General features: G+C 44.2%; 1 long non-coding RNA gene across 1 annotated transcript; it reads right to left on the minus strand.

Moving 5' to 3' along the window:
• Positions 1-8674: 8674 nt before the first annotated feature.
• Positions 8675-9889, minus strand: LOC146771978 (uncharacterized). The gene is made up of 4 exons (XR_014975144.1): positions 9832-9889; positions 9636-9712; positions 9473-9546; positions 8675-9048 (listed from the first exon to the last, which is right to left on the minus strand). It is a non-coding gene; the product is annotated as an uncharacterized LOC146771978 (long non-coding RNA).
• Between the last annotated feature and the right edge of the window lie 771 nt (positions 9890-10660).

Consider the following 10660-nt stretch of genomic DNA (forward strand, 5'->3'; position numbering starts at 1 on the left):
TAAAGTTGAATGCAGGACCCTGGTCAGAATGGGAGGTACCACAAGTAAATGTTCCAATAAACACACGGAAATCTCTAATGACATTTCGAGCATCAGCACTACGTTGTGGCCAAACCCAAAGGAATCTAGTGCACGAATCCACTGCAACCAGAAAATGTTTATAGGCAGTGTTGGACGTCAAAGGACCACAGTGATCAAGATAAATACATCCAAAGGGTTGATTTGAGATAAATAGCTGCGTGTGAGGTGGATGTTTTAATCTGCTGACAAATGTCACAAGAAAGTACATAATTACATTTCTGTCTATATAGACCATGCCACCAATAACACTGTTGCAAAAGAGACATTATTGCTGAAACTCCAGCATGTGCAGATGCCATGCCTTTGTGCGCGACAACGATCAAAAGAAGCCTGCAGTCCTCATTGGGAATTAGCCAATCCCCAACGGACGGAATGGAAGCAAAGGAAACTTGTTCCGGTGATAAATGATAAGAATACTTAGAAGGGTTATCTTGCGGGAATGCCTTCCCATCCCTCGTATCAGCTATAGCCACCAGAATTTCATTATGAATTTTAGTCATTGACCTTGTAACTGCTGCTACTAATCGCGTGGCAACTGCAGTTTTGGCTGCCTCGTCAGCCAAAGAATTACCCACAGCATGTGCTCCCACACACTGATGGACAATAGTATATATAACATGTGTGAGTGGCAAGCTTTCTTTAAGAGCTGCCACTCAAACCTAAAGCGTCTTATGCTTGATTGCGCTACCTTTAGAGTCCCGGTAATCGTTTTGAGACCAAAACAATAGATGGTCATTAAAGGACTGTACACAATAAATATAATTGCACACTATAACTGTAGCTATATTAGGATCAACAAATTCGAGAGCCAATACTAGAGCCCCCAGCTCAGCCTACTGAGCCGTGCACTCACCGTCAACCATAGAGCCTGGCACAATAGCACAAGTGGCCGAGTAAGCATGTTTGGAACCAACGGCCAGCTGTGCAGATCTGTTGGTATAAACTATACATTTGTATTGGTCAGAAGGAAGCAAAAACTGTGGTGCAGCTTGAACCTGTTCATACTGTTAAAACTCCTGCGTCTGCAAGGATGGGTCAAAGATAAAAGTGACATCAGCCGATGTCAAAGAACTTGCCCACTGAATCCAACACGGGTGTGAGGCTTTTGAATGCGGTACACACGCCTTTGTGACTGCATCTAGAGTAGGCACAGGAGATACCATAAGAATGCATTTCCCCTGACTCAAAGAGCACTCCTTCAGGATAGCCATCTGTACTGCTGTAAGAACTTTCTCAATGGGAGAAAAACGCATCTCTGCTGTTGTGTACAAATGCAATTTGTAGGCAATGGGGACCGTATCTCTCTCATTGAATGTCAGGTAAGTGAAACCCACTGTACCCGGTACAATCTGTATGACTAAGTTAGTTGTGTTGTCACGAGTTAACAAGAAGTTGGTCGCAAGCAGATCAGACTGCAAAGACTGAAGAATTTCTGTATGTTCTGCAAGCCAGCTGGAAGACGATAAAAAAGGGTGTATAAACACGTAAACTGGTTTGATATGCTAAGCATAATCAGGAATGTAGGTCCTCCCGATATTAAAAAAAAACAACAAAGATTGTAACTTCTTAGGAGAAGATGGAGGATGTAACTGAGCACATTTCTCCAGAAAGTGGGGGGCCAACCCCCTCCCTTCATTGTTTAGTTCGTAACCAAAAAAGAGAACCGCCAAATAGGCGATATGAGACTTAGCAAAATTAAATTTGCATCCTAAGTCTGCAAAAGACAAAATGATGCAGTCAACACACATCAGATGCAGTTTGAAATCGTCATCAGTCAAATAAATGTCCTCGACATAGGAGAAACCATCAGGATCTTTGTCGTGTAAAAGTGATAAAACGTGCTGCGCACACACACCTGGGCTATTCCTATAGCCCATGGGCAATCTTGTAAACCTTTTCTGATTGGCAACTGCAGTAAATGCAGTCTAGTCATGGCTCTCAGGAGCCAAATCATGACTGTAGAATCCATTGGAAATGTCCAAAGTGGTTTTATACATTTTTCGGACAATGTAATTTATTAACGCAGAGCTGTGGGTGTTCTGTACAGCAAACATACAAACATAACTGTTCAACTTTCTATAATCCAAAACAATGTGATATGAACCATCTGGTTTCGATATCGGAAAAAGAGGATTATTCATTGATGAAACACAGGGTTCATATTCCAACTGGGCCAAAATGTCACTAACGGACGCTTTTGCCTCCCGTTATTGATCAGATATTTTGCCTGAGGTTGTGGCATTGATCGTTAAGGGATCTCATGTGTCGGTCACTCTCTATCCCAGCCCACCTGGTTGCGAAACACAGTCGGTGCTAATGCTATAGACCATTCCGATGCATATGCCTGTTTAGTCTCTTCATAGACGTAACCCGAAAAACTGGGAAGTATCACGTCTTAACCCCGGGAAGAAGCTAAAACAAATGGAGAAGCCAATCCGACTCTGCCAACAAAATGTCATATGACGAGGTAAGGTTATCCCAAAAGATAACCTTAATTGTACGTTGTATATCACCTTCAATTTGGAGGACTATCTCATAAAGTCTATCAGCGGGTGCAACTCTTGTATCAGCTGTTTCCACAGTAATGAATGTGTTAGTTGCTCTTGCCTCCAGACAAGGATGGAGAACTTCACGTACTATGGTAACTTTCGCCTCGCTGTCGAGGAGTGTCACAGCCCACCTCCAATCGAGGAGCAGTGTTCTCACCGTTTGAGGCATACTTCTCTGTTAAAGCAGCAACTTTTTTTCTTTTGAAACGGGGCACGAAATGGCAATTGTCCCTTCCGTGTTTGGCCTTTAAGTCAAACTGGCGTGGCGGATAGCCTTGTCTACGATCTTGACGCTCTCCTCCACTGGACTGTTGATCCGACGAGTCCTGCAAAGAACGAGGAGAATGAAGATCAGGAACCTGAAACTTCTCTGATGTCTTAATCTTAGGGCGGTCACGCAAATCATACCTACGCTTGGAAGCATCAGGTGTCGGTAAACCAGCACGCGAACCTTGCTTCTGTTGTTGTTGTTTATTCTTGTTCCAATTCTTTTTAGGAAATAAGGGATTCCCCTCCTTTTCAGGAGGGGGTTTATTCTGCGGCTGAGTATAAGGTTTACTCCCCAAAATATTACGCCCTAATGATTTATACACCTTAGCGATAATCTTAGGCAATTCGAGTTGCTTATCAACGTCAGCTACTGCCTCAAGGCGCTGACTCACTTGCAAACTAACCACTACTCCTTTTATATTGGCTAATACAATATCAGAGACTATAGGGAATACCCCAATCAGTCTCATCCCCAACTCCAGGGCCGCCTCCATCCCGTGTTCCTCCTGAACCTTCTTAAGAACTGGTGGAAGCACTGTCATGGAGGGGGTGCAAAGCATAGAGAATACAGAGCTGCAAACACCTTCCCCCAGGTGGTGCAATCTGATAAATTGGGAATAAGACCTTTTGGTAAACTCATAGTAAGGATCTTGTGTTTGTCCAAAAGAGTAGTATTGGGAAATACAGCTTCAAGTCGCTCAAATCGCTCGGCTAACCAGAACAGCAAATCATCTCTATTTTGAGGACGCTTTCCCATCATTGAATTAATCATGATGGGGCTAATTGCCTCCATGTCCTGGCTGATGAGGAGGGGCTCCAGCCGGAGCCACCTGGGTCATGCGGGACATATATTGACTAAAGATTCATGTAATTCTCGCAGCTCTGCGTGTGTAAGACCACGATAATTTGGGTGTGGTATAAAAGCCGCAAGCATGGGCCATGTGGCTCCGTCGACTGATAAAGGGCCTAAACGGACCATTGTAACAGAGTGAGGTAGGTTGCCATTAGGTCTATAATCCCAGGGAACAGCGGCATGTTCATATTCATGAAAGAAATTATCATTCCCATCCATTGCCAGAAACTTAACCCAAGAATAAAAAACCTCGAAGCGAAAAGCAGGGTTCGCTTCAACCACATAGATAATGTCTGCTCCCGTAGCCGGGACTCCATGTTGAGTCAAATTAGCAGTCAGTGCTGCGCGATTATGAGCAGCAACAGCAATAGCCATTATCTACACAGAGAGGAAAAGAAGGAAAATAGTAGTGCAACACTGGGTATTAAAGAAGACAAACAAACTTTTAAAATCCAAGCTTGAAAAACCTATAGGGCCACATGAATCAATCTGTGTATTTACGATTCCTAAATTGCCATTTTTAAGAAATCACAATTTAGGAATCGCAAATGCTTATGCATGTAGGAATCACCCAAAAATTTTTGATTCCTTCACATTCCTTATTTGCGACTCACAAATTGTGATTTGCAAATAACGAATTGCTTCCCATTCATTCCTATGGACCTAAAGGCCCGTAGGAATCAATGGGAATTGCATGCGCAATTTGCAAGTACCAAACAGGTACTCGCAAATTGTACATGCAATTTCTAGGGTGCAAGGGTGCCAAAAGGACACCCTGATGCACCCCTGAAATTGCAATTTCAACACTTTTTGCACACACACATGCAAACACAAGGAGATGATAGACGGAGCGCTGAAACTTTTCAGACACTCACCCCTAGTCACAGATCTGGGTTGAATCCATCATCGTTCTTTAGCTCACTTTGCCACCCCAGTTCAGACACAGCTATATGCAAATCAGTCTTTACCCTGTGCCTCATGCGAACAGTCCAGCCCGAACTGCCAAGCATCCTAGGACCGGTTTCTGGGTAACACCCTTCATCAGCCAGGCTAGCTTGAATTCAGTGCCAAAGTGAGCAAGGGACCCACGTCTGGGCATACCCCGCCAACTTAGGGAAAACAAAGCAAGCACAAGGAAGACCTGGCTTGGCAGTCTTGACTTCTAACTTTAAGATGTTGACAATGACTCTAGCGACCACGTGACAAAGCGCGGGTTGGTGAAGGGTCCTGCCGGTGACCCTCCTGCCGTGCAGAGTTCCTCTCGTCAGTGCCTTAGCTCTCCTTGGCTCTGTAAAGGTCATCCAGTACAGTACTTTCTCTTGTCACTGTATAATCCTCAGTAGCCACACCCCTTTGGTCTCCTGCGCTGGAATTAAAGGGCCATTGATGCCCCGTATTAGATAGAGACTCCTACTCCTTCTGATTTGTTTTCCCAATCAGGCAGGGCTTCTGGTTCCTCCCTCATGCCATCCCTGACCTTGTCCTTGTTTTGTTGTGACTTTTTCCCGAAAGCCTGAAAAAGCAAAAAGTGTTTTTGGTTTATTTCAGGGTCGGCCATAGACCAGGGCAATTCATCAGTTAAGTCCTCGTTGTTCACCCATTTCACTCCGACAGAGTGAAACTTGAAATTGCCAAGAATCACAAATGAATTGAACCTCATATTCTGGAAGAGGGTCAGAGAGAGGCCAATGATCTGGGTCAGGAACATGTTGCTTCATTTGAGATGAATGAAACACAGGGTGAATCTTCCAAGTATGGCTTCATTTCACTAACAAAGGCCACAGGAGGCATCTGGTAAATTATTGCAAAAGAACCATAAAATTGTAGTTGAAATTTAACTGTCAAAGTACACAGGCTTAACGTGAGAAGACAACAATACCTTCTTTCCAGGAGAAAAATAGGCAGAACTTGAACTCGATTTGTCAAGATATTCCTTAATGATGATCTTCGAATCGTGCAAGCTGCCCATGCTTCTGTAACTGATTCAAATTATCTATAGTTGCAGGAACCAGAGGATCAACACAAAGGAAGGAAAACCTTATGTATCGAGTCCTTGCATAGGGAACAAATGCGACACCGTAACAGCATTATGTGTTGCACTGTTCGAAAAGCTTCTGCAGCTGACAAGCAGTAGGCCAATATAACCTGGATAGCATTACAGTGGTGTCACAGATATTGCTGAAGACTTTCAGTTGTTTCCTACATTCGCTCATTGGATTGACGATGGCAACCAGAAAAATGATCTTGTCTGCTTTACATGATGTTCGCCAAAGGTGTAAAATGTACTCATTCCCTAAAATTGGAAATTATTGTATGAGGCAATGTAGGAAAGTAGGATCTGCTTCTTATGGTTACCCCTACAATCTGCTTGATGTGATGCTGTTTTTGACTAGTCTATAGACCCCAGTCTATCTGCTTTCTAACTCAACTGTTGTGTTCAGTACCTAGGTGCACCCCAGATTAGATACTGGTGTACCCTTGTCAGTCCCTAGCATATGGAACCCATGTACCCAGGGCATAGGTACCCTAGAGGCCATCCATGGGCTTAAGCATGTATTATGCCACCCATGAGAGATCATTTAACATGGAACTACAGGCCTACCATTGCAGCCTGTGTAAGTGGGTGCATGCACCACTAACTAAAGATATAGGTTTACTATATCTAAGGCCACTGCACTTAAAACATATAAGGCACCCCATAGCAGGCCTACGGAGTCCATTCTCCCAGGTTGCCAGTGAAGCAGCCATATACTACATAGAGGGGCATTGCGTAATCGTGTGATGACCATCTCGAAAACGGCTGCAATGTATCCTATCAAGTTTCATATCAAACATGTTAGAATTATAGCCCCACACAGTAAACAGTGTGGGAGGTATGGTTCCAAGCATACATGTTGGAATCATACCCGCACACAGTAAACAGTGTGGGAGGTATGATTCCAAGCAAACATGTTGGAATCATTCCCACACACAGTAAACGGTGTGGCAGGTATGATTCCAAGCAAACATGTTGGAATCATTCCCCCACATCGTAAATGGTGTGGGAGGTATGATTCCAAGCTCCGGGAGAGCCCTCTGTTAGGCTCCTAGTGTTCCCAATACCAGCCTTCTAGTCCTGGACAGCACAAAATGGTTGCTGCCAACCAGAGACACATTTCTGCCCTCCTGCTGCTCAGCCAAGCTTGAGCAGGGGAAGGCAGAACAATATGCATTATGTCACAGGGAGGTGTGACCACCTCCCAGACAGGATTTAGTGTATTTCAGCTGGGTGGGTGTGCTTGCAAGTGCCTGAAAGTATGCATGAGGGGCACATTTGGTGTACCTGTGCATAGTCCAGCTCAAACCAGTCCAGGGAGCCCTTGGCTCCCTCTCTGGCACAAAACTGTAAAAATGACATGGGAGTAACCTTCCCCCTGTCCAGACCCTCCCCTGAATCTTCCCAATCCTTTCCTCAGGGTACATAAGGGCTGACTTGGGTGTAGGTCCCTAGATTTGTTGTGGGATAAGATTCAGAACTGAAACCATAGCACTTCACCATCTGGGCACTCGGACTTCGCTGGAATTTGTTTGTGCCTGATTTCGTCTCTCTTCCAGTCTGCTGCATTGTCTGTGCCTGTGCATCATACAGGAACCTACCAGGTCTGTGAAGAATCAAGGACAACTGAAGTAATCTCCCTTGGAGTGAACAAGTTAATCCCCTGTATTCGCAGGCACTGCAACAAAGAATACCGGTCGGCAGATCCTAAGCTCCTCCAGACTCCGCAGGCCCAGCAACACAGGTGGTGTTTTTTTCTCAGCTCCCGAGGCCTGCTCTACACTCTCACCAAGTATGAGGCCAATAGTCTTGGTGGGGTTGCAATAACCGAACCCCTGGGTACCACCATCCCTTTGCAGTTGCAAAAGCTTGTTGATATTTTTGCAAGAAGATCTTTGGGCTCCAAGTAGCCCCAAACTTGAGCACCTCCAGTGACCAGAATCTTCAGCCACACCACATTGTGTGCATCGTGGCCTGCATCTTTTGGTGAGCTGCTTGAGGTCCTCTCGCAACTCCAGTGCCGCTGTGGGTCCACTTGAGGGTCACACTTGTTTCTTTTGGGCTCCCCTGATTGCTCGGGTCTACCCTGACTCCCCTTCTTGTGGTGAGTCTCCTGGATCTTGCTGGTCCCAACCGTGCACCTTCTTGACTTCCGACATGGGTCACATTTGCCAAGGTTTGTTGGTGGTCCTGCCGGACACCGACCCCTCAACACTTGACATCCTTTGTGGGACAGCTCGTATCTGGGTCCTCGTCATCCTCAGCATCGCCTGGTCCTTAGCAGCTGCAGAGTCAAGTTCATCACCATCCTTCCTAAAGCACCCAACATCGGAGGGCATTCGTCTTCCAAGTCTGCTGGTCACCCCTGACTGACATAGACTCTGCCACCTCTGCTTTCAAATAGTCCTCATCAAGAATCCACATTTGGATTCCTCTGGACACTTTCTCCTCTTCCAGCAGCTGCACTTTTTCTGAAGTCCTCCATTGGGTTTTATGGCGTTTTCCGACATTACTTCACACCAATGCAACCGGCTTCCCTGGGATAGGTAACTTGGGTACCACAGTATCCAGGGGTGGGGGGGCTCTCCAACCTTCTGTCTTCCATGGGGTTTCTTCAGGGTCCACTAGGAAGGGTCCCTAATCTCTACAATTCCAACCGCGACTTGCACTTGTACGGAAGACTAAGTATCGTTGGTTCTAAGTAATAAACATTCAAAAAGTAATATTTTTATAAACAATTGGTCTTGGATTTAGCCCCTTGTGTGCTTATGACGAGCCCAGCTCGTCATGAGGCACAGTGGAGCTGTGCTCATGACGAGCTGGGCTCGTTATAACGCAATGTAAACAAATCAGTATGGAGGAACAAATAGACCAAAGTTATTTAGACAAGGATACTTTTAATTATCCTTTCGTGTGTATTAAATTCACATCTCATTCTTCATTTCTTTTGCTGAGCATGTATAACAAACATATATTTACACAACACAACCTATATACATAAAACGTAAATACGCTACTATCCAGAAATAAATATTCAATTAAGGGATCCACCTTTCAATAGTGTGGACTTCCACGAGAGCATATACATTGCATCGGAAAAACATTATCTCCAAAAAGTTTTAAAGGCAATGTAAAAGTCATAAGTCCCAACACAATCCAAATTTTTTACAAGCCCTCTTTGACACCAAAATGTCGACGCGGTCGCGTTTCAGCCAATTAATCCCTTTTGGCCTCTTCAGGACAAGGAAAGCAGCAACAATCTACATAAAAAAGGAAGCACATTGGGATAACATATACATTCTGTGAACCCTTCTAAGCTCGCCTTATACTATACAGGTCCATCACCTTTAACGTGAAGCGTAGACATGAAAGTCCCACCACAAATGAGAAAAGGAAATGAAGTGAGAAAAGGAAAAATAGGCCGATTCCTGGTGACACGAATAGTCTATAGTACTATCTTACTTACAAAGAATTATTAGGTGAAACGATGAACTAGAGGGCGACAGTGAACCTCGTTCTACCAATAAAGGAAGGTGAATCTTGACAGAAGGTGATTATAAATCTCCATCCCCAACAGAACTACATGTCTTTATAGCAAAACCAAATGGTCTAAGAAGAAATTATAACTGGACAAAAGTATCTAAACACGCCTTTTTGCGGGAAATACCTGTGGCCCGGACTAACCTCGAGTCGACATAACCGCTCATCGAAACAATTATACTGGCAGGAGCGTGAGTCCAGCCCGTCCGGTTACGTTTCTATGGGGGGCAATGAGAAATTGTTGAGGCAATATTCTAATAACTACCGTAGTTCTGTCTCTAAACAGAATAAATATCAATATAAATACCTGGGTCTAGTGGCAATGATACCCCCTTGTCTGTATGCAGAATTCTTCAACGGGGGGCAGTCCGGTTTGGTAGCGAACTAAATAAAACAATACACGAGATTAACTGAACGAATACCCATCACGAACAGCCGTTCACTTAAATGCGTTTCTACACAAACCGGTGGAGGGGACAAGCCTCAGAAACATGTGTGCTTACCTAAGTATTCTGCCAATTTCAAAGACTAATTCTCTCTCTTTACATCCTCTCACGTATCCCGCAGTTCGAGTGGAGTTGTTTGGGGCGGAGAATCAGAGCCTTATGACCTCGTTTGAAACAGAGACAAAGGACTGCAATATTTCCACGAAACGTCAGGCAACGAATCGGCCATATTGGAAAAGAGCTATGCTTAAATAAAATCATAAACTAAACGATCCTCCTAGACTTCCGGGAGAGTGGCCGCTATGTGTGTGGTGTAATCGGGGCTTATCAGACTGTGCTATAAACCCAAGTATTGGCTAGCCGCTTCTCTTATATAAACGGCACGGAACCCACGATTTATCTATATTCTAAAAGCTTTACAAAGCTCGGGATCGTGTGCCAGTCCTTCCGAAAAATATGGAGGGGAAATAACCTCTCAGGGTTTAGTAAGAAAAAATAAATGAGAAAAAACAAATTATGAGCAAAAGTGCGGAAAATTTAGAGTAAAACACCCGAAGTCTTTTCCATGTGCAAACACAAAAACAAAGTAGCAAGGAGACCTGTAAATATCAAGGCTCACATTCTAAAAATACATGTTATTAAACATATATGCATATAAGCATTGACATACAAACATCGTAACTGTACATGCGGAGTACTCATCTGACCTGATAGAATACGTTCGTCAATCCTGCATCCTAGACCTAGAGTGATGAATAAAGCTATTATTGTATCAGTGCCCAGATTTCATCTCTATCATTTAGGCCATCTATAGCTGTCCGATATTTTTCAATAAGTCTCGCATTCTGACGATTCAGGGTACTTTGCAAGGTGGTTTTGTTCATAG

Source organism: Triturus cristatus, unplaced genomic scaffold (genome assembly GCF_964204655.1).
Source record: "Triturus cristatus unplaced genomic scaffold, aTriCri1.1 SCAFFOLD_168, whole genome shotgun sequence".
Lineage (NCBI taxonomy): Eukaryota > Metazoa > Chordata > Amphibia > Caudata > Salamandridae > Triturus > Triturus cristatus.